The sequence below is a fragment of the Lepeophtheirus salmonis genome, chromosome Z, assembly GCF_016086655.4.
Source record: "Lepeophtheirus salmonis chromosome Z, UVic_Lsal_1.4, whole genome shotgun sequence".
Lineage (NCBI taxonomy): Eukaryota > Metazoa > Arthropoda > Copepoda > Siphonostomatoida > Caligidae > Lepeophtheirus > Lepeophtheirus salmonis.
The window spans coordinates 5,010,859-5,032,240 of record NC_092584.1 but is presented as its reverse complement, the minus strand read 5'-3'; positions in this window follow the sequence as shown (position 1 = coordinate 5,032,240).

The following is a 21,382-nucleotide window of genomic DNA, read 5'->3' as shown; positions in this document are numbered from 1 at the left end:
AAAATCAATCATCTACTTTTATTTCAAAGTATTTGTTTTCCAATCTGATGGTATGTGTATTTTTAAACATTCAGTGTAAACTGTTCCAATTATAATTTTGCATTTCTTACTATTGGTCGGAGAGAGTCGCAGTAATTAGCTATAAGGAAGCATTGTCGTGCTAACACGGATCCTATGGAATGGATGTAGCTCAATGGACTTAGAAAGAAAATATTCCCTTGAACTCAATGTGTGTAGGTTAGTGCACCGGTCATACCTAGAGAAAAAAATTATATACTTTATGTAAATAAAATGGAGGAATAGTTTTAATACTATATCTTCACTTAAACTTAATCAGAGCAACTCAATCTGAGGAATTAACGGAACATTAAAAATTTAAAAAAATAGAATCCACGTTGTACATTAACAACACCCTCGAAAGAAATTATCTATGAAACTCAATCTGCGTAGGTTTGCACCTTGGTCATTCCTAGAGAGCGGAATAAACTTTATGTACAATATGTACTTCAAACAAGATTCCTACTTTATTCTATTCAAGATTGTTATCGGGATTATTTTTGCACGGAAATCGTTTTATGGACTTACATTGAGGCTGATGTTAATGTTGATGTAAATGTGTTTTTATGTATATTTGAAATAAATGAATGCCACGAAAAAAAAAAACCCATGAATTGCAGCAAATTCAAAAATGTTGAGCTGGAAACAGTTTAATCAAAATGACGTCATATATTGATAACCAACTATGTCGAAATAATGCATAAAAACGGAGTTAAATATGATAATAAAGTTGCACAAAAAACCTGAAAATGCAATTAAAAAAAGCAGAAAAAGGCCCAAAATGCAAGTAAATCCCATATAATAGGCATATTTTGGTTTGAAATATTTATATTATAATATATTTTTTTATTATAGCAATCCCCATACTTTAAAAATTTAATTTCTTAAATAAAAAGTATTGATAAAAAAATTAAATTTTGAATTTTTTGAAGTAAAATTTCAAAAATTATTATTTATTGGAAAAAAAATTTGAAAATTTAAATTTAAATTTTCGGGGTCTAATTTTTTTTCATAACATAGAAACAATAAATAGTGCAATACTAGTAATAAATACGAATCAGAATCGCATATTAAGAAATTATTCTCGTAATGCCGATTTTGATTAAAAAAAAACACTTTTTTTCGAATTCTGATTAATCATCTCATTTTTAATATGAAGTAAATAAATCAATAGGACATTTTCCATTTTTATTCAAGATTGTTTTTGTGTTGACGTATCATTTATAAATTATTACAAGTTGGGCCCTCCTCCCACACTTTAATTACGTATTTCTATCCCAAAAATTAGAAGCATTTTTGCTTCTATGGAACAGTAAACAAATAATTTACCTGAGACATTTAATAAATTGAAATATACGAGAAAACATTGCAGATTTTCTCGTATAAATAAATGCTCAAGAAAATGATAAGAAAACAGGATTCCGGGAGAGAACCCCTGGTATAAATATACAAAGATTACTTTTGTGTTATTTAACACGTTGCTTATTTCATTACAAACTTACTATGTTTAAAGAATCTTCTAGAAGAAGTTTCCAATACCTTGAGGCAAAGATGTATGTATTTTTTGGTAGCCATAACGTTTTTGTTCCTTTAGTATGAAGAAAAAAAGAACAAGACATGAACAGACTCAATGGGAAAAATATGTACCACACGCTAAGCACTTATACCTACGTTAGACTGTCCCGTTTTTGGGTAATAATTTTTTCCCCCTGCTCAAAAATTTTTTTTAGCTGGAGACAGTCAAAATACTGATTTTGTCAAAGTTGTAGGTATCTCAGATTTATTTTGATATGGTACGTTCTATTTTATTTACATCATAGATAATCAAAACCTCATGAGTCTTCAATATTGTACCCTTAGCCTCGGGTTACTATAAAAAGTAAATGGGTCGCAGGGGCGTCCGCAGGATTATATATATATATTTTTTTTTTGGGTGGGGCTGGGTTTTTAAAAGTTTCTCTGAAAAAAAAAAAAAATCATTTTTTGAACATATTTTGGAATACTAAATTTGAGCAAAAAAAATTACAAAAATCTACAGCTATTCACAAAGAATTAATTTCTATTAAAAAATTATATTACTCTGATAATTATAACTCCAGAACCAATCCTCAGGGTTACGCTCCGTCCATTATGAGCACAAACGAATGTTCAATCAGGTTTTTGAATAGAATTGAATCTATTTAGGAAAGGATACCCACTTCTCAGGAATTAAATAATGATGACAACTGCTTAGGAAAAGAAATTTCTTCCTTCTTTATATAACCCATTACAAATGAACGGACCAACTAAAGAACTAATCGGATTCCACATCATCTGTTATATTTGTAAATGCTCAATGTCCATATTAAAGTAATTTATGTTTTATAAAGTTATAAAAATAAGTTTTGAAATAAACATAATAAAATTTGCAAAAAAAGGATTTTAGGCGGAAAAGGGTCATTTTTAGGCACATTGTAGTTGTATCGTCCCAAATAGGATGCTATGATATGGTGGTAGGGAGGGCTCTTCTGAGACCTCTCGAACACTCCATTGGAGTTTGTTCTTTCCAGGTCCTTATTTTAAGCAATGTCGCTGGGTGAACTTGTCTCCCAGGACATACTGACGAGACAACATTATCGAGCCATCCAGGATCTCACCAGCCCACCGAAAGACGGTTGCACAACTAGGAAAAACATCAGGGTAAACGATAGTGTGGTCGTTTTGGTTCTCAGACACTGTTTTTCCCAGTTTGTAGCTTATCAAATAGTACTAGAAAAAATTGTGAGTCTCTATGTTCAAGGACGAATGTAGACCATTTGCAAATGCAGTACCTAGGCATTAGTTATTTAGTATTTGAATAACTATGAAATATTTTTACGGCATAAAATTCATGATAAAATCCATCTTGGTAGAATTTTGAAGATAACTCTTCTCCTTTCTCTTAAAACTAACCTGTGTCCATCATTTCCAACCAGGCTAATATCTAATGAAACATCTCTCATCATTCTTAAAATTGTCAGAATTATCATTTTATTTATCGTTATATTAATTCAGCATACCCGCAGGTAATATTTTCACCACTTAAACAAGGGTTAGATTTTACTATTTTATGTTAAAAAAAACAAGGACTTAAACTTTGCAAAGTCAGTTTTTGTTATCCACAGCTGAAAAGATACTTGTGCAGATATTAAAAAAATTCACAAAAGAGGGGCATTATAACATACCCTCTTACATACAAAGATACAAATACTCATTATTGAGACGAACAAGCAATAGCTTAATGCATCGTGCATATATGTTTTTATAAACGTAGACACATTCTTATGGCATAGGGGAAAATATTGCATCTCAAGGCTTTAGAACAAGAACGAAAACTAAACAGAACCGGGTTAGTATATACACGTTCTAAGCATTTTCAAGACATGAATGTTCTACAGAAAATATTTTCAATTAAATTTATTTTTAAAAGAGAAATATTAAATATGTGTCCCGTCAACAAAAAAGCAAGATTATCTTTTAAAAAGTGTTCTATGACAAATTATTTCTATTAAATCCTTTGAGCAAAAACACAAGTTGCATTTAAATTAACAAAAAATAGCTATCTAAATGAAATAGTTATTAATTTGTAAATTATATTTGAATAGCAATATCAGGTTTAAGTTATTTATTATTAATCAAATAAAGGTTTTAGACTACATTTCATAGTCTTTGATATATCAAATTATTCCATAGATTTGAATGCACATTACTCAGTCTATTAGATATGTAGGTGGAAAAGTGCAACGATTGGCACATATTTATCACAACTGCAATTAAAACATTTAAATTTAGGTTAGTATCAATCTTCAAACGGTACGCGTACATGTTTGTTAGTTGTTGGAGAATTGGTTTGTGAGATATACGAGGGTCGTTTGAAAAGTCTGTAGAGAGTCCGATTGATGGTACTACTGGGGCGGATCAAGGTTTTAGTTAGTAGCATCTCATGAAGAACTTACACCTACTTTGAGCCAAATTAGTGAGAGCAGTTCTTAGTCTGAGATATGTTATTTAAAGTTAACGAATCAACGTTTTGTGTGACGCAAAGGGTATTGAGAGTGCAGTAATTGACGGTTAGTAAAATATTATGTGGATTTTATTGATGTTTTGGGGACACCACGATTTTAGGGGTGTTTCAAGCAAAGATTTTGGGGGCTGGGTTATTTTTTTAATTTTGGAAAAAAAAATCTAATAATTATTATTTTGAAAAAAATTCAAAATTCTTCAGCTATTCACAAAGAATTAAATTTCTCAGAGATAAATTTCAAATATTAAATCTTTTTGACAAAAATTTCAAAAATCCATATTTATTCTTTAAAAACCATTTCAAAGTCCATAAATATTCTAAAAAATTTCAAAATCCATAAATATTCTAAAAATTTCAAACACCTAAAGTAGTTGAAAAAATATTATTTTTTTTGGAAATTAATTTTAAAAATTAACTTTGATATATTAATTTTTTTGGAAAAAAAATCAAAAACCCTTCATTAGTCCAAAATAAAATTTCAAAAATTCACAATTGTTTACAAAATATTAAATTTTTTGGAAAACAAATTTGGAATTTCATAGCTATGGTTAAAGTTTTAAAAAATTGAAACCAAAACTCAAAAATCAACAGCTGTTCACAAAATATTACATTTTTTAGTAAAAATCAAACATTTCTGTATTGGGGGGGGCTGTGAACACCCCTATTTTGTGTTTGTACATATATATGATCGTGTGCTTCCATAAATGGTATGTAGTTTTTACTTTTCAAATTGATAAACTATGAAAGTAATACTTGACAACTTTTCCATATATTCTACATATTTGAAAATTTAGAAAGTTAGTGAGATTATTAAAATTCCTAAGTTAAACAACAACATTCTTATATTCATTTTCAAGGCACAAACATAATGATGACATCATGGGCAACGATCTTGGAAATGCCTGCATTTATTTACTGAGTGATCATTTATTCTTAAGCTCGGAGTTTAAGAGTAGAGTTGTACAACCGGAATATAAAAATAATAAAAAGCGAAAATGAACGGTGTAATCCTCACAATGATAAGAATGTTCGGGAGAACATCAAGTAAGCAGACATGACATTGCAAATAATCAGCTGTAGAAAGTCTGAGAGGAAAGCAATAATCACAAATCCCACTCCTTATCTAGGAAGAAAATGTACAGTATTTATTTTATACAAATCAATACCAGACTACGGATTTGGAATCCGCAAGGTTCGTCTCTTATCGGTCTAGCGGTTCAAGCAGTCCCATTTTTTGAACCACTTGAAACGGAACCAAGAAAGTTGAACTGAAATCGGAACTGAGACTACAATATTATGCATGTCAGTCTCGCTTTTTGTGCTTTTGTTCAAAAATCGAATTTATATAGAAAATACAATATATATATTATAAATGAGCTTTAATAAAAAAGTCAATTTTTCTGATTTGTTTTTTATGTGCAATTTCAGAGTTTTGCAATGTTTTTTTCCTTCATCCCCAGGGTGGTGATACAGTTGTATCTTAGTTCCGAATAGCTAAGGGCTTCTTATGGATCTAGAAAGGTTGTTTTAGGGAGCAAATAGTGTAAAGAAAAGAGGGAAGGGCTGGGTCTTAAGCAACCTTAGTTTTCAGGTTTTGGACCTTGGGGAATTAAGCAATCTGTACATGGGGTAGCTGTGGCCCTATTTATATTTTATATCATTTCCTGGGCACAAATTTTCTAGCATCGCGCCTTGGTTTAAGTCCCTCTTACCAAAATACCTGATAAAGCTGAAACGATACCTAAACCGTTAAAATGCTATAACTGAGGCTCGGGCGGAAGAAATCCTTGGGAATCGGGTCGTTTTTCATGGATTCGGAGTCAGGAGTTGAATAATTTGTATATAAATCTAACTCCAGCCCCAAAAATTATTATACTTTATTTTAATAAAGCTTATTTAGGATATAAGGCTAACATTTATTGTTCATATTTTTTATCTTTTTGTAATGCTCATAAATTAAAAGTATTAAGTACAATTAATTTATGTGTTAATTTGAAAGTTTTATCAATTAAAACAACTGATAGAACGGATACACATTTTGACCTTTTCTTTCTTTAAAAAAAATACATATTAATGACGTTTTTGTAACATAAAAAATGTTTCTTGATGACCTCTTTTTAGAAAATACATGGGGACCTTCTTCCAGCCTTTCGGATGTCCTTGCTTGCAGCCTCCCCCCCATATATATTCGAGTACACAGGCTTTTGGATCCAGATACAAACCCAAAATTAAACGTGTACTTGTCACAAATTTTAAAAGCCAAATTTCAGATCTTACAAAATAGAATCCTAACGAAGCATATATTTTATTGATTACAGATTTCGAAAAAATGAATAACACAATGTTGTTAATTTTTGAGCTTAACAATTAGATAATATTCAAATTATTGTTACAACCATTCCTGGACACGTCGTTACCGTTATTGTTTCTTGCTACCTACTCCCTACATAGAAACAGAAAAAAAGGTCAGCTGATACTTAGCCAATTTTTCCAACTATGATTTTTTTTAAAATTATTATTCAATAATAGACAACTTAAGAAGAACTAAGTTAATAAACGATTTTAATGCACACTAATCAGAAGAAAAGATGAAGAAACACGACTCTGGACACCCAAATACAGTATTTATTTTTATGTTAGAAAAGGTAGCATCGTATGGAATACGCACGGGATACAATTTTTTATCTAGATGTGTTTCCATGCACTAATCAAGATTAAATGAGATACTACGTTCGATATAGGTAATATCTTCTTTTTTTTAATATCTAGGATTAATTGTGAACCAATACTATAAGCTATAACACGTTGATCTTTTTATTGTCTGTAAATGTCGTGGTATCTGTTTTGAGTCCAAGAAATCATTGTATAATACAAATTTACTAATGCTATCGCCGAATACTTTGGATATGTACCCATGAGCGTCATATCTGTAGGTAGATATGTTTTCGTATAGTACTTGTATTCAGAACATCAAGATAAAATACCGCAACAAAATCAGTATTGACAGCTATCTTTTGAAGGTTATTACAAATTAAAAATGTGGTGAATTTAATTAGATGTTTGAAGCACTAGACTTTTAAGCCCATGCACTAGGGTTGTTTAAAAAGTCCGTGCAGAGTCTGAGAGATGGAACTTCTGGCATGTATATAGATTATATTTAGTTAGTAGCATCTCTTGGAAGAAACCACAACAACTTTTAGTCAGACACTCTATTTCTTTGTGTCTGGAATTCGTTTGAACCAAGGAATTGGCGGAAAATTATGGCAACTTTCTTTTTGATTCGCAAGAAATAATCCTCATTGAATATATAGAAAAGTATAAAACTATATTAGGGGCTTATTATTTATCGTTATTGGACCGTTTGAAAACTTTTTTTTGCAAGAAAAAAACCCACGATCGGCCCCCAAAAAAAGTACTTTTAAATAACGACAATGCATCAGCTAACACTTCAGCAATTGTCGTCAGAAAATTAAGGGGAATAGGGTCCTACTCGAGATGCTTAAAGACTAGCAATCACTTGCACCATTAGTCTTTGGTCGTCCATCACCATATCATGGATTTTATTAATGATTTCATGAGTAGTAAACTCAACAGGGTGTCCAAAACGTTCCACGTCACTTGTGCATATATGGCCAATCCAAAAAATTTGAAACGACTCATAAACTTTTCTAATCGAAGGTTGAAGGTGCAGAGTCCCATAATGTTTATCAAGTTTCTATTTAGTTTGTTGAGGCGTTTTGCCTTTCCTAAGATAATGTTTGTTGGACAGACGTATTTCTTTTTCGCCCATTTTTTGAAAATCCCTCTACTTCCTCGATTCAAAAGAATGCCAAACAGATAGAAGTATACCAATCAGGCTGAACGTTGGTGTGTATTTTTCCAAGAGATGCAACTAACTGAACAAAACTTAGATACACACAAGTATTAGAGTTTCTGGAATATTGCACATACTTTTCAAACAACTCTTGTGGTATGAAGCAATTTTTAATATCTGAAAATAACCCTCGATTTTTTTATGATCCGTGATGAGTTCATATAATCAAAGAATTTAGGATCTTTTCGGATAATCCAAATTTACATAAATGTACCCGAGAACTTCAGATCCGGCTCTAAGACGACCCCTCCTATCTTTACTCAAAAGTCTGCTGAAAACCGACCTAAAAACAATTGATCTCAAACTAAATCCCAACACTAGGATCAGGAATCAAATATAAAAATTTAAGCAGCATCACAATAAAGTCAAAGCATTGAAGACTACACCCAAAGTTGCACCACAAAGACTTATGTTTGTAGGTAATAGCACTCACCATACACACGAAATGCTTAGTCACAAACTTGAAATTATTTTTATTGAACTAAGAGATTTTTAATCTGCAAAAAAAGCAAGTAAATAACTTTAACGTATGTTCTGGGGCATATTTTCCATCATATTTACTTAGATCAATAATATTAACCTACTATTGAAGAAACATATAACAATGTTATAGTAGGTACTGATTCATTTATCATATGTATGTATGCAAAAACATTTTATTACGTAACAAAAGTCAAAATGCAAATGTTTAAAACTTAATGATTCATCTATTATTATATATAAAAATGGGCGTTGAAAAAGAGCTATAACAAACCACATTGGTTATAAGTATATTGGATTCTATTTTTTTTTTTTTTGGGAGGGGTGGAGGCCCAAATTGGAATCTTTTAAAGAAAAATTTCAAAATTTTATTTCTTGGAAAAACTTTCAGAATTTAAATTTTTCGAAAAACATTCCAAAATCCACAAATATTCTCAACATTTATGAAAAAAATTACTTTTTCTGATAAAAAAAAAATAAAAAATTATATTTCAATAATTAAATTTTGAGGAAAAAGAAATCAAAATTCCAGAGCTATTCATAAAATGTAAATTTTTGCAAATTTTATTTTCATAAATCCATATCTGTTCACGAAAAATAAATTTTTTATATAAAAATTTCAAATATAATTTTTTATTACAAATTAAAATTTTAAAAATGTTGATAAATTTTTTGGAAAAATTTTCAAAAATCTCAAAATATTCTCAAGAAATTTTTTTTTAGGAAAAAAAATTTAAAATTTAAATTTTTAATAGTAATTTTTTTGGAGAAAAATTTAATAAATCCATTTCACAGAAATTTAAATTTTTTGTAAAAAAAATTAAATTAAATTCGTAACATTAAATTATCTAGTAAAAAACAAAAAATCCTTAATTTGGGGGAGGCTGCAACTTTAATTCATCCTTAACAAAGTCAATAAAATGTATGCATTCTTAATTTAATCAGTTGTATTTTCCCTTATGCCATCAATAGATGTAGAAATGTAGAAATTGTATATTGTATTTTTGTTTTATAAAAGTAACAAAATTTTTATCAACAGTTCAGATAAATTTTTAACAAACTCATATTTCACATCCATTTTGAATTTCCTTCAAAATGTTGATTTCCTGTGACTTCTTAAAATGTAAAGCTCATATGAGAATTTTACAGTGTTGACAAAGTGCAATCGATGGCAAAATCTTTTGTCCGAGCTAAATTTTTTCAAAAAAAATTTAAAAAATAATTCTTTTTAAATTTATAACAATCCCTAAATTTCAAATATAAAGTTTTTCTTTTTAAATCCTCTATTATTTACAATGAAGTTCATTTTTTGGAAAAAAATATTCAAAAATTGATATATATTCTCAAAAAGGTAAATTTTTAGAAATTTATAAAATAAAAAAAATTTAAATATTATATTTCATTCTAAAATACACAATTATTCACAATAGGTTATATATTTTGGATGAAAATCTGAAAAATCGATATTTATTCTCATAAAAATTCAAAATCTGGAAAAGTTCATAAAAATTTCAAATTTATTTTGTCCGAGTTAAATTTTTTCTAAAATAAATTAAAAAATAATTATTTTGAAATTTATAACAATCCCTAAATTTCAGATATAAAGTGTTTTTTTTCTCCTCCATTATTTACAATGAAGTTAATTTTTTGGAAAAAAATATTCAAAAATTGATATATATTCTCAAAAAGCTAAATTTATAAAATAAAAAAAAATTAAATATTATATTTCATTCTAAAATACACAATTATTCACAATAGGTTAAATATTTTGGATGAAAATCTGAAAAATCGATAGTTATTCTCATAAAAATTCAAAATCTGGAAGATTTCATACAAAATTTGAAAAATTAAACTTTTTTCAAAGTAATTTCAAAAATTCATAAAGATTTAAATTTTTTACAACTGTGTATTTTTGTAATTTATTTCTAAGAAAATAATTTTTTATCAACAGCTGAAATTTTTTCTAATTCTGTCTACAAAAATTAATTTTCTTGTGAATATCTGTTCATTTTTGAAATTTTTAACTAAAAAGTTTAATATTTTAATTATAGTTTTTAATTTTTTTTTTCAGAATATCAATAATTTTTGGAAATTTTTTCAAAAAAAATTTGTATTTAAAAATTTTTTCTTAAAAATTTTTTCTTCTTTATAAAGTTAATTTTAGGGTTAAAAAAAATAATTAAAAACCTATCTTCCTCGCAAAAAAAATAAAAATATATACATATATAATCTTCCCGACCCCCTTGGAGTTTTATAAGTTTTTTAGATTGCACCTAAATGAGACTGAACTTTAGGGGACTGTAGTCTTTGGATAATACATGTTTACCAACACAACAACATCTCTTTCCTGTGTCACTCCTGTACGTGTTAAGATAATTTATTTTTAAAAAACCATGCATATAGTAATCATCAAACCTTAACCACTCTCCCTTTCATGACGGAGAAGTTTTCATAACTTAAAAGGCATTTTCTCTCCGACACATAATACACGTCTCTAATCACAAAACCTCGATATTTTGGTAGAAAAGAAATTTTCGTATATTAAAATTCAATTGCGTATATGTACACGCATAATAAATGTGATAACTCACCTTTATCTAATTATATCATCAAATAATTACAAAAATTACATTGATGTTATCGTTTCAATATATTTTATCAAAATTACGCATTTATTCATTATTTAATAATAACAGTAACATCATAGTGGTCATTTGAACTTTACAAATTGCATGGGCGTCCGGAGGGCCTGTAGCACTCCCTAAATAAAGAAGTTTTTTCTATTTACGAGAACATTTATTATTTCATTTTTTTTTTTTTAAAGATTTACTATTTAAAAACACAATTTCAAAAGATACAATATTTGAAATTAATTTGTTAATATATTTTTTTTTTGGTAAGTAGTTCTAAATTTTGGCAAATTTTTGTTACAAAATTTAATTTGTTGTTAATAGTTGTAGATTTTTGAAATTCTTGAATTAAATATAATGTTTACAATGTATTTATTGTTTGTGTATACCTGTGCATTTTTTAAATTATTCTTCAAAAAATTTAAATTATTGTAAATAGTTGTGGATTTTTGAAAAAAAAAAAAATGAAATATTACAAAATTAATTTTGTAATTTTTTTTTTCTTGAATTAAATATACTGTTTAGTATTTTTGTTTGTTTTGTTTTTACAAAAATTTAATTTGTTGTAAATAGTTGTAGGTTTTTGAAATTTTTGAATTAAATATAATGTTTTGTTTTACAAAATTTATTTATTTTTTGTATTTTTTTTTGAATAAATATAATGTTCACAATTTATTTATTTTTTATTTTTTGTGCATACCTGTGCATTTTTCTTCAAAAAATTTAAATTATTGTAAATAGTTGTGGATTTTTGAAAAAAAAACAAAAACAATTGAAATATTTCAAATTTAATTTTTTTAATTTTTTATTTGTTTTATTAAAAAAAATTTCCAAAAAAAAATACAAAAATCAAGGCCCTTTTCCACAAAGGAAAAAATACAATCCTGTAGACGCCCCTGAGAAATTGTCTAAAGATACTGAAGAATTAGTTTTGTTTTTTTACAAAGTCAAAAATTACACCATTCATAATGAGTATTCAATCCCTCAAATATACACGAAATTCTTTGTTAAAAATTATTCATTTCATTTTTAAGTAGGAGCTTCTACACGGCATATACACCACAGTCCGCACATTTCACGTCATCCGAGCATGGTAAGATACTGCGTAGAACGAAGGAATCAAGCCAGAGAGTAAATGCAGTAGCACGTATATGGATCGCAGCGTGTGTACATACATATGTATATTGTAACCTACACTCTACGACTACAAGACAATGTGGGTGGGTATGCTGTAGTTTTTTTTTGCGTTGAATGGATTTGTACTCCAAAAAAAACAAGGTAGAAATATATCATTATGACGCAGAAATGTTCAAAAACCATTAGGCTACTGCATGATCTTCATACGTGGATTCTTTGAGTACAGATTATGCGAGAGAGAAAGAGAGTTGGTGAAGAAGGGTTAGAATGTATCCAGCTATGAATGTGTTTCTATAAGTTTTGTATGTAGGGTATTTCGCAGAGATGAATAATGACCTTGGTATTGCGTTGTAAGTAATTCAACTTTCTTTTGCCTTTTAATCCAACGAACGGATTTGTGATGCCGTTTCTTTTTATTAGTACAAAAAGAAAAGTTTCTTCATCATTTTGCTTATTCATCATCCCACCTAAAAGAGGCCTTATTTGTAAGGCAAATTGATTATTTTTAAAATAATGTGTTGCCTCAGATTAAAGGGCATTTGATTGGTGGAGTGAAATAAATTATGTAGTATTCTGTATGAATAAAAGAAAATTGCAATTTTTAGTTTTACCATGAAAATGTTGAATCAACTAATTTTGCCGTATTCATTTTCGCCTCTGTTAATTTCACCACTTGAAGATTTTTCTGCATGACAAATTTGTCGCCTTTTGATGCCGCAGATGTGTAGCAAAACGTGGACTGTTAATTAATGTTAATTTTCTCATTATAAGAAGGTTTAGTGATTATTTTGAAATGCTGGTTTACCATTCTTTGTGTATAAGCAAACTATGTTAAACCTTTCGTCATCTTGTCATCATGAGTAAGGCAAAAAAGGCTATCTAAGGCTATCAGAACATATATTTTTTTTTATATTTCACTATATATTTTTTTTGTTATTAAAAATAAAAAAGTATTCAAGTATTTCTAAATGAACCTCTCCAGTTAATTTTTCAATTTTTTTTCAATTTTTTTACTCATTCTCTCAAGTGTGAGAATGGTTCTCCTTAGAATTTGCGAAAAAAATGAGCCAAAATAGATTGCAACTAAGCATAATTAATATTTATTGAGCCATTTAATGCACACAAATTCTCAACTTTTTAGTTTTTACTCAAAACCAGCCATGTTTGGTATCAAATTAAACCTTTTGACGCGAATAATGTAAAAATATACATAATATTTATATTAAAAAAAGTGAAAGTTTTTAAAAGTGAGTAATTTGTTAAGTCTCGTTAAAGCTTAAAAAAGAATAAAACAACTACGCATACAATTTGATATTCTAGACAAAAAAATTTCCCTTATTGAATAGTATTTTTATTCACTGCGTAGTATTTTACAATAAACCCTCAAATCTGTGATATGGGTTTAGTATATTTTCAATTGTTGCGATGGAAACTACAATGAATAGATGTGTAGGTACTCTCTTTGGTTCAGGAAATGTTGTTATGATAGATGATCTTCATTAATAGGAGTCCGCGTTGGTGCTGTCGTCAGGCTCTGAGATGAATTTTGTGGTACATACAGAAAGATTATGGTCAAGGAACCAAATTCAGCAACACAATTAGAGATCTGCATGCACAGTGCTTATTCAGCGAAAAGCTTTCTATGACAATGCAGGTATTTCTATCATTTAAGACCAATAGTGCTGCAAATGAATAGTCAACCTTCTAAATGGCAATCCAAAATTACATCAAATACCAGTGTGCCGTCATGTAACTTAAAGTCTTGAGCAACTCAACAAGACATTCAGTGAAACAGAGATAGATCATTTTGATTATCCATAAAGTTTGACATATTAACATCATTTGGTGCAATTGACAATATAAAGTTAAGTAAGAACCATATAAAAAGAAAAACGCCTTGAATAAGAGACAAAAAGAAGAATACGTTATCCCATGTATATCTCTATAGATGCTCATGGGGTTTCAAGCTCTTCTGATAGTGATTCCCGAGAATGGGTCGCTCATCAAGTGAAATCATTGGTGAACACAATTTTGAATTTTAAATAATTGAAAATTCTAGCAGTCTATTGTATACATGTGTATCAACACTCTGGCTTCATATATTGCGGATATTCTAGCTGCATCTATCGTAATATATATACTCCCAACATGTGAGGTCCCCTTTTATGGTCTTGATCTCGTCATGTGCTGAGATAATTTTGAGTGATGTATTTAGAGAATTAACAATTGAACAATCAAAGTCTCCTGAATTTTCTCTTTCCAAATTATTCCATAAGATTGTGGATTGTATATACGATGCAAAAGAAAATAATATCTACAAAATCGACATATAATTTTTGGTTGTAATTTTTTTCGAAAATTTTGTTAATATATATTTTCTTACATAAATGAAAATATTCATTTTTTTTTCTTTCATATGGGTTTTTTTCTCGTAATCCATGATTTTCCTTTGCAAAGTAATACATTGAATTCTGAATGCATGGTAGACTGAATGTCCAATTTAAATGACATCTTTTTATTACCATACATTTGTTATTCTTTCAAAAAGACGAAGAACAAATTTTCCCTTAGGCTAGAGCATTGATCCTAGAATCAGCCGGTATTTTTTGTTAAATATAAATTTTGCCACTTTCAACAAGCCTGACAAATGTTTAGCAAACAATTATAATTTAAAAGAGGGGAGTGCTATACGAAGGGGATAGGAAAGCTTACGACCTCAATGTAAAGATGACATCACTCGTAAATAAAAGCTATTCAAAGCTATCTAAAATCTGTTGACAATTACTCATTAAAGCTCTAGACACATTGTGGACGCACATTGGTTATGTAAAAGTCGTTTCAGTAAGTTGACGTAAGTTAATTTTTATAAAAATTGACAAAATCGAGTATCAAGGTGACATTTTTTTGAAAGTGTAACCTTCAAATAGATTTGAAGAATACCAGACATATAAAGGCTTTTTGTTGTAAAATTTGTCACGTCTAAGTCAATCCAACTCGGAGTAATTGAGCGAAACACAAAAAAATAACTCGTAAACAACTATTTTACAAAAAAAACCGCCGAATACTATTTGGACGGGGTACAGATCAGGCAGCATTGCTGGGAAAAGTATGTATAGTTACAAGGAGACAATGTTCAAATATACCTATATGTATATATATATTCTTTTTTTTTACCTTTTAATTTTTTTATTAATGAACCAATTTTTGTATAAAATCAAGATTGAAACAGTGGATTGTTATGTATCGAATGAGCGTAGATCCAAACAATTTGTAGTTCCTCTAATATTTGATTTGGGGCCTTTTATTTACTCAAATTGAGCCACAAAATATAATTAACTAACTATACTATAAAAAACGAACAAGTTTGGGTATTTACCCAATTATTTTATTAAAGATTATCATTTGAAAATAAAACGTAATTTATTGATCATTCAAGGACATTTGATTAAACAAATTTGCAAATAAGCAGATTGTAGTTCATATTTGTAAATCATGTCCATGAACTTGAACGTTTCATTTGCAAAACATTGAATGCATACATGCGTCTTTTCCTTTTGATTGATTTGTGGCTAGTCAACATGAAAGCATTTTTAAATGATTTTTCTGATAGTTGAGTGTGAATTACATACAAAAGAGTCCTCTATTAAAATCTGAACTCACTGAGTGTAAAAATTCAACAAGATATAACTTATTAATTAACAATAGAATTTCAACAAAATTAATAGTATCAATAGATGTGTGTCTGACCTCTCTTAATCATTAATATAGCTCTCCGTAGCGGCAATTAAGCGGATGTAGTCGTCTATCATGGCGTCCCAGCTCTGTCTGATAGTGGCTTTAAGGGCCTCGGTGTTTTGGAGGAAGGGTAGTGCATGTCTTACCCTCGACATGCACCCTAAAAGTGTAGTCGAGGGGCCATAGTATCTGGGGGTGTTTTTTTTTTTTGGGGGACAAAAAGGTCAAAAAAAGTTCAAAAGAATTCAAAAGACTAGTTCAAAAGAATATAAAAACGGAGGAGATGGGGTTCTTTCATTTCTGGTGCCAAATGTGGCCCGTCTACCATCACAAGGGTATTTCCACTTAGTTTTTTGATAGCTCTCAGGACTGTTTGGTGTAAAAACCTGAAGTATTTTGCAGGGGACCTCAAGGACTTGAGGGGATTGGCCTGGGCTGTTTTGTTTAACTCATCCAGGTCCAGTTTGGCCTTTATGGCAGAGCCCTTCCTGGACTCCACGTTTCGGACTTGTGGATAGTGTAAACGTTCAACTGATGGAGTACATGAAATAAAATTATTCAATCATGTTCAAGTGTCATTTTCTCCACTTGTACGTAATCTAGAGAGCTTATGATTTTTGTTTTGTTTTGTAACTAATTGCTTAAGCTTATATATATAGAAATATGAAATAATTTTAATCTCTCTACTTTAATTAATTATTGAATTAGTTCAGATTTCAATTGATCACCGGGTACATTTGTGTGGTTTAACAAATTATCATTAATACATATAAACAAAATATTCTTTTAAGATACCAAAAATGGCATTTAAAAAAATTGGATCTTCACAACGAAAAAATGAAAAATTGAGTGATTTTATTTGAAATATTTAACGGCATGTACGAATAAATTGAGTGTTTTCTCTTTTCTAAATTTTTGTTGATGTTTCTTTTTATGCTGATGTATCACATAAAAAAAAGTTAATTCCATCATGCATATATTTTAACTATGTAATATAGTATACTAAATTATGATATTTTGAGATAATGGTTCTCCCTTTTATATTTCCATCATATATTTGATTTTTTATTTATTTCAACCAATACAAAAATAGATACTATATACAAATAAATAACAATTTTTTTGAGACAAACACCCAGGATTTTTTGATTTTTTTTTGGTGTATTAGGTTACAGCCGAAAGCTTATAGCAACAAATAAAATATATTATTAACCCTTTTAAGATACCACAAATTACACTTAAACTAACACAAATCTATCATCATAGTAAGAAATTAAGAGGTTTTATTTTAATGGGGATATATCATGGGCAAACAAGTTGTCCTAAATCAAATAAAGGATTTAAACAATAAAAAAAATTCTTGTGTACCCTAACTCCTCCCAATAATTCGCATAATATGTATACAATTGACTCCAATGGATTAATGAATAATTGGCCAGTGTTTATATATGCTGATTCGTCAGGTATCTGCCCCGCAAAAATGATTTATTTTCAAGCACAATTTTCCAAATAACCAGTTATTAGATTGAAAAAAATAAAAGCAGATTCTGGAAGCTTGGGGGTTTTGATTTATTTTATTCAATAAAACCACCTCCAGCCTGAATTGAAATTTATATACGAGCACAAAAATACAAGCAGTCCATCCCCACATGGTCCCTTGGTAAATCCCGTAATTTCTTCTTGATCCCACCGATAAGTTCGTGGTTTTAGTGTTGCAAAGCTTCGGTTGGTTTTTGATTCGGTCGCTCACCCAACAGAATAATCCATTGTATTCAGATTCGTCCAGTTTGGAGACCAAAAATCCAACGAGAACAAGTCGTTAAAATTGTCTTTGAGTTATTTAAGACTATGCTGTGGAGGTGTGGCAGGGAGCCTAGTTTTTTAGAGGCCTCCAATTCTCTCCTTACCTTGCCAACGAAAGTCTCACTGAGTCTCGGAGTTTGAGCAATGGTTATCTTGTAACTCGTGGTGTAGATTCCGAGATTCCGTGCCTTTTCCAAATAATTGTAACAGTTTTTTTTTCTAATTGATTCCTCTTTTTCTAGATTCTTGTAGGCTTGAACAAGCTATCTAACGAAAAAAAAAAACTTCTCCTTAAGTTCATATATTTCCTCAAGAGAGCGCACCAAAGTGGCAGTATAGATAACTTGCGAATCTTGTATATGAAGTACGAAATATATTGAAACTTTCTCCTTCTGAAGATTTTTTTTCAAAATTGTTTTTGTGCTTACTGAGCACATTTTATTTATTGAAATTACTAATGATTCCACATACAAGGAATGCCTCTTAATTGATCATTCCTGTGAGAATATTATTTTTATTTACAAATGATATACATCAATAATAATTGATTACATCATTAAATAAAACTTGTTTTTTGTTTTTTTAGTCAATACCTATATCTTTGTCACATGACTTGAACAAGCAAAATCTCCACATATTTATAACGACGTTGCAAAATCAGTCACTTACTCTTACTTTCAACTGTTATTATTAAATGTATATTTAACACAAATCGTTGTGATAATTAGTTCTGTGGCTGTATTCGGACTGTTAATGTATTCTTTTCCCATGTACTCTGTATAAGTCAAGATAATATCTGTACCCGAAACTTCAATGTAAAAAAATACAAATAAATTTCACGTATAAACAGTAAATTTATATTCATTGCTGACTATCCCTCTTGAATCGGATTTTTGTCAACCAAGTACTTAGCAGAGATGAGGATTTGACTAAATACTCAAATTGGACTCCAAAGTCATTTTGAATATTTTTATTGAATATAAAGTTTTTTTTAAATTATCATTTTATCAGAAAACTCTACTTTTACTCGATAACAATATGCAAATACTTTTAGATGTCAGCAAAGACTTGAGACTCGACTAAGACTTGCTGTACAGGAACTTTGTTAAATTATTTAGTTGTATTAGTGCAATATTCTGTAGTTCTGAAGGTGTTTTTTTTTTGTAGACAAAGGTATACGAGTATTACTACAAATTAGGCATGGGTATTAAAAAACCTGGATCAAAATTATTTTCTTCCCGTACCAAAAATTAAATTCCCGAGTTTACTCGGTTTAAAAAAATATATACAATTCTATCATATAGCAAAATGGTAGTTTTTATTACCAGACAAGTCCTAAAGTTAAAACAAATCCCACTTAAGCAAAGCTAAACATTAACTCCGGGCTTGAGGAAGTATTGTTGTACGTTTTTTTCATTTATCTGAGTAGAATGAAGCAAAGTACAATATTCATTCAAATATATCATTGTGGTAAGCTATAAATGACTTGATTGATGTATTCAGGCATATACACAAATAAATTATGTAAAAGTTGGCCTATTACTTGCTTGCTTTCTTGATTGATACTCTTACCTTTATTACAGGTAAAACTACAAATGGAGAAAGAGCAAACACATTTACTAGTAAAAGGTGTTTACAAATTATTTTGTACGAGTCCGAGAAGACAAGTCTTTGAAATGTTCCATCAAGTAAAGGACCAAGTCCATTAAGTGCAGGTCCAAATCAAGCCTGACTTAAATTGGATATAACTATTATACTGGGTGGTCCATAGAAATCTGAATACTTGCTAATATAATAATTAATTAAGGTTTAGTGATTAAAATTAATTCATGTTTCTATATATTGAAGCATAAACAATCACTAACTTAACAAAAGCAACTAAAGCCCTGTAATATAGCTTACATACAAGTTAAGAAAATGACACTTAAGCATGATCGAGGAATTTCTATTCGCGCACTCCTAGCAATTATGCATCTCAAGGATCACCGTGTACGTCTTCAGTAAGTACAAAACGTTGAGAGGAAGAAGGGCTCTGTCAAAAAGGCCAAACTGGATCCGGAAGAATTTAAATTAACAGCCTAAAGAAATCTTCTCAAGTCATTGAAAGAGATCTCGATGTTTCACAACAGACTGTCCATAGAGCTATAAAAAAAGTTGGTGGAAAGGGCCTTGTGAACCCCCTCGACTACCTTTTGAGTACATGTGGAGGGGAAGACATGCAGTGTCCGTCATGCAAACACCGAAGCCCTCAAAGCCACTATCATCCGCTCGAGTCACCATTGGTGCTAAGGGCGGCTACATTAAGGATTAAGAGAGCTTAAATTCTATTTTTAAGTAATATATTATATCTTTGTTGAATTTTAAATCTCAAACTGTTCAGATTTTAATTGGCCACTCGGTATGTCTCAAGTCCCATTTGTTAGGTTTTGTTGCCTAGCTCCGATTCATCCAACTCATAAATATGAGCATGCAATCTTATAATAATAAAAAATAGGTTTATAATAATACTATTCAGTACTGTTGTGAGGGTCCTTATTTAGGACTAAAGATTATAGACCTGGTCCAATCCAGTCCTATATTTCATTCTTAAAATTATAAATTTTGTTCCTCGATGATGTCACTCAACTTTATTTTATATAAGTTCTTGTAGCAACAATTCGAAGAATCAGTCCTAAGATTGGACTGGCCCGAATAAATAAGGACATAGACAATACTAGTGAACAATTGAGCTAAAGATGATTCCCCACTCAATAAGTTTTGGAATTGCAACGACATTCCGATATTCTAATAAAAGCCTGCAGAAGTTGTGAAGTCATTTGTATTTTAAAATACATAATCGTTTTACAGTTATTTATAAATATACATATGTAATGATATAGAAGAACAAAATATTGGAAAAAGAAGAGCACATTATCTTTGAGGTCTTAAAATAACCTTTTACTCCGAAGGACCGATAAAAATAGGTTTTTTTTATCTATCTATTTTTGGAACAACCAGTTCAGTAGAGGGTTCTTTTGCCCCTTTTAGACTGAAAGTATGTTATACAAGTATTATGTATAGACCCACTTTAACACTTTTGAACATATATTTGGAACTTTACAGGCTAATAAAACGCAGCCAAAAAAGCCATGAAAGCAATTATAAATAGTCTGTTTACGAGGACTGAAAGATGGTTTAAATACAGAATACTATCCAGGACGCTCGAGGTTATTGTCAAGTATTTAAATGACAAACTGGGAATATGCTTTTTCTGTCAATTTATAAAATTAAATATTTCTTTTAGTTCATCATTCAATTAATGTTATTACTGAATATTTATTTAAAATCTTCCTGATTTTACTATACTTTATAATAATATTCTTAAGTTTAGTTTTTCTATATGTTTTAACGAATTATTTTTTATATTTTCTTTCATTAACGGGAACACACTATCTCAAAGATAGCCAAAGACAAACTAAAAGGATCTACTATAATCTTTAAATATGTAATTAGTAAATTGTTATGGTAAAACCTCTTTTGTATACAACCTTTTTGGTTGTTTTCTGTCCATTTGGTGTTAATATAATCGAACCTGCATCCCCTTTTTACACTCTTGAAAATGCAACATATAATAATCATGTGAAT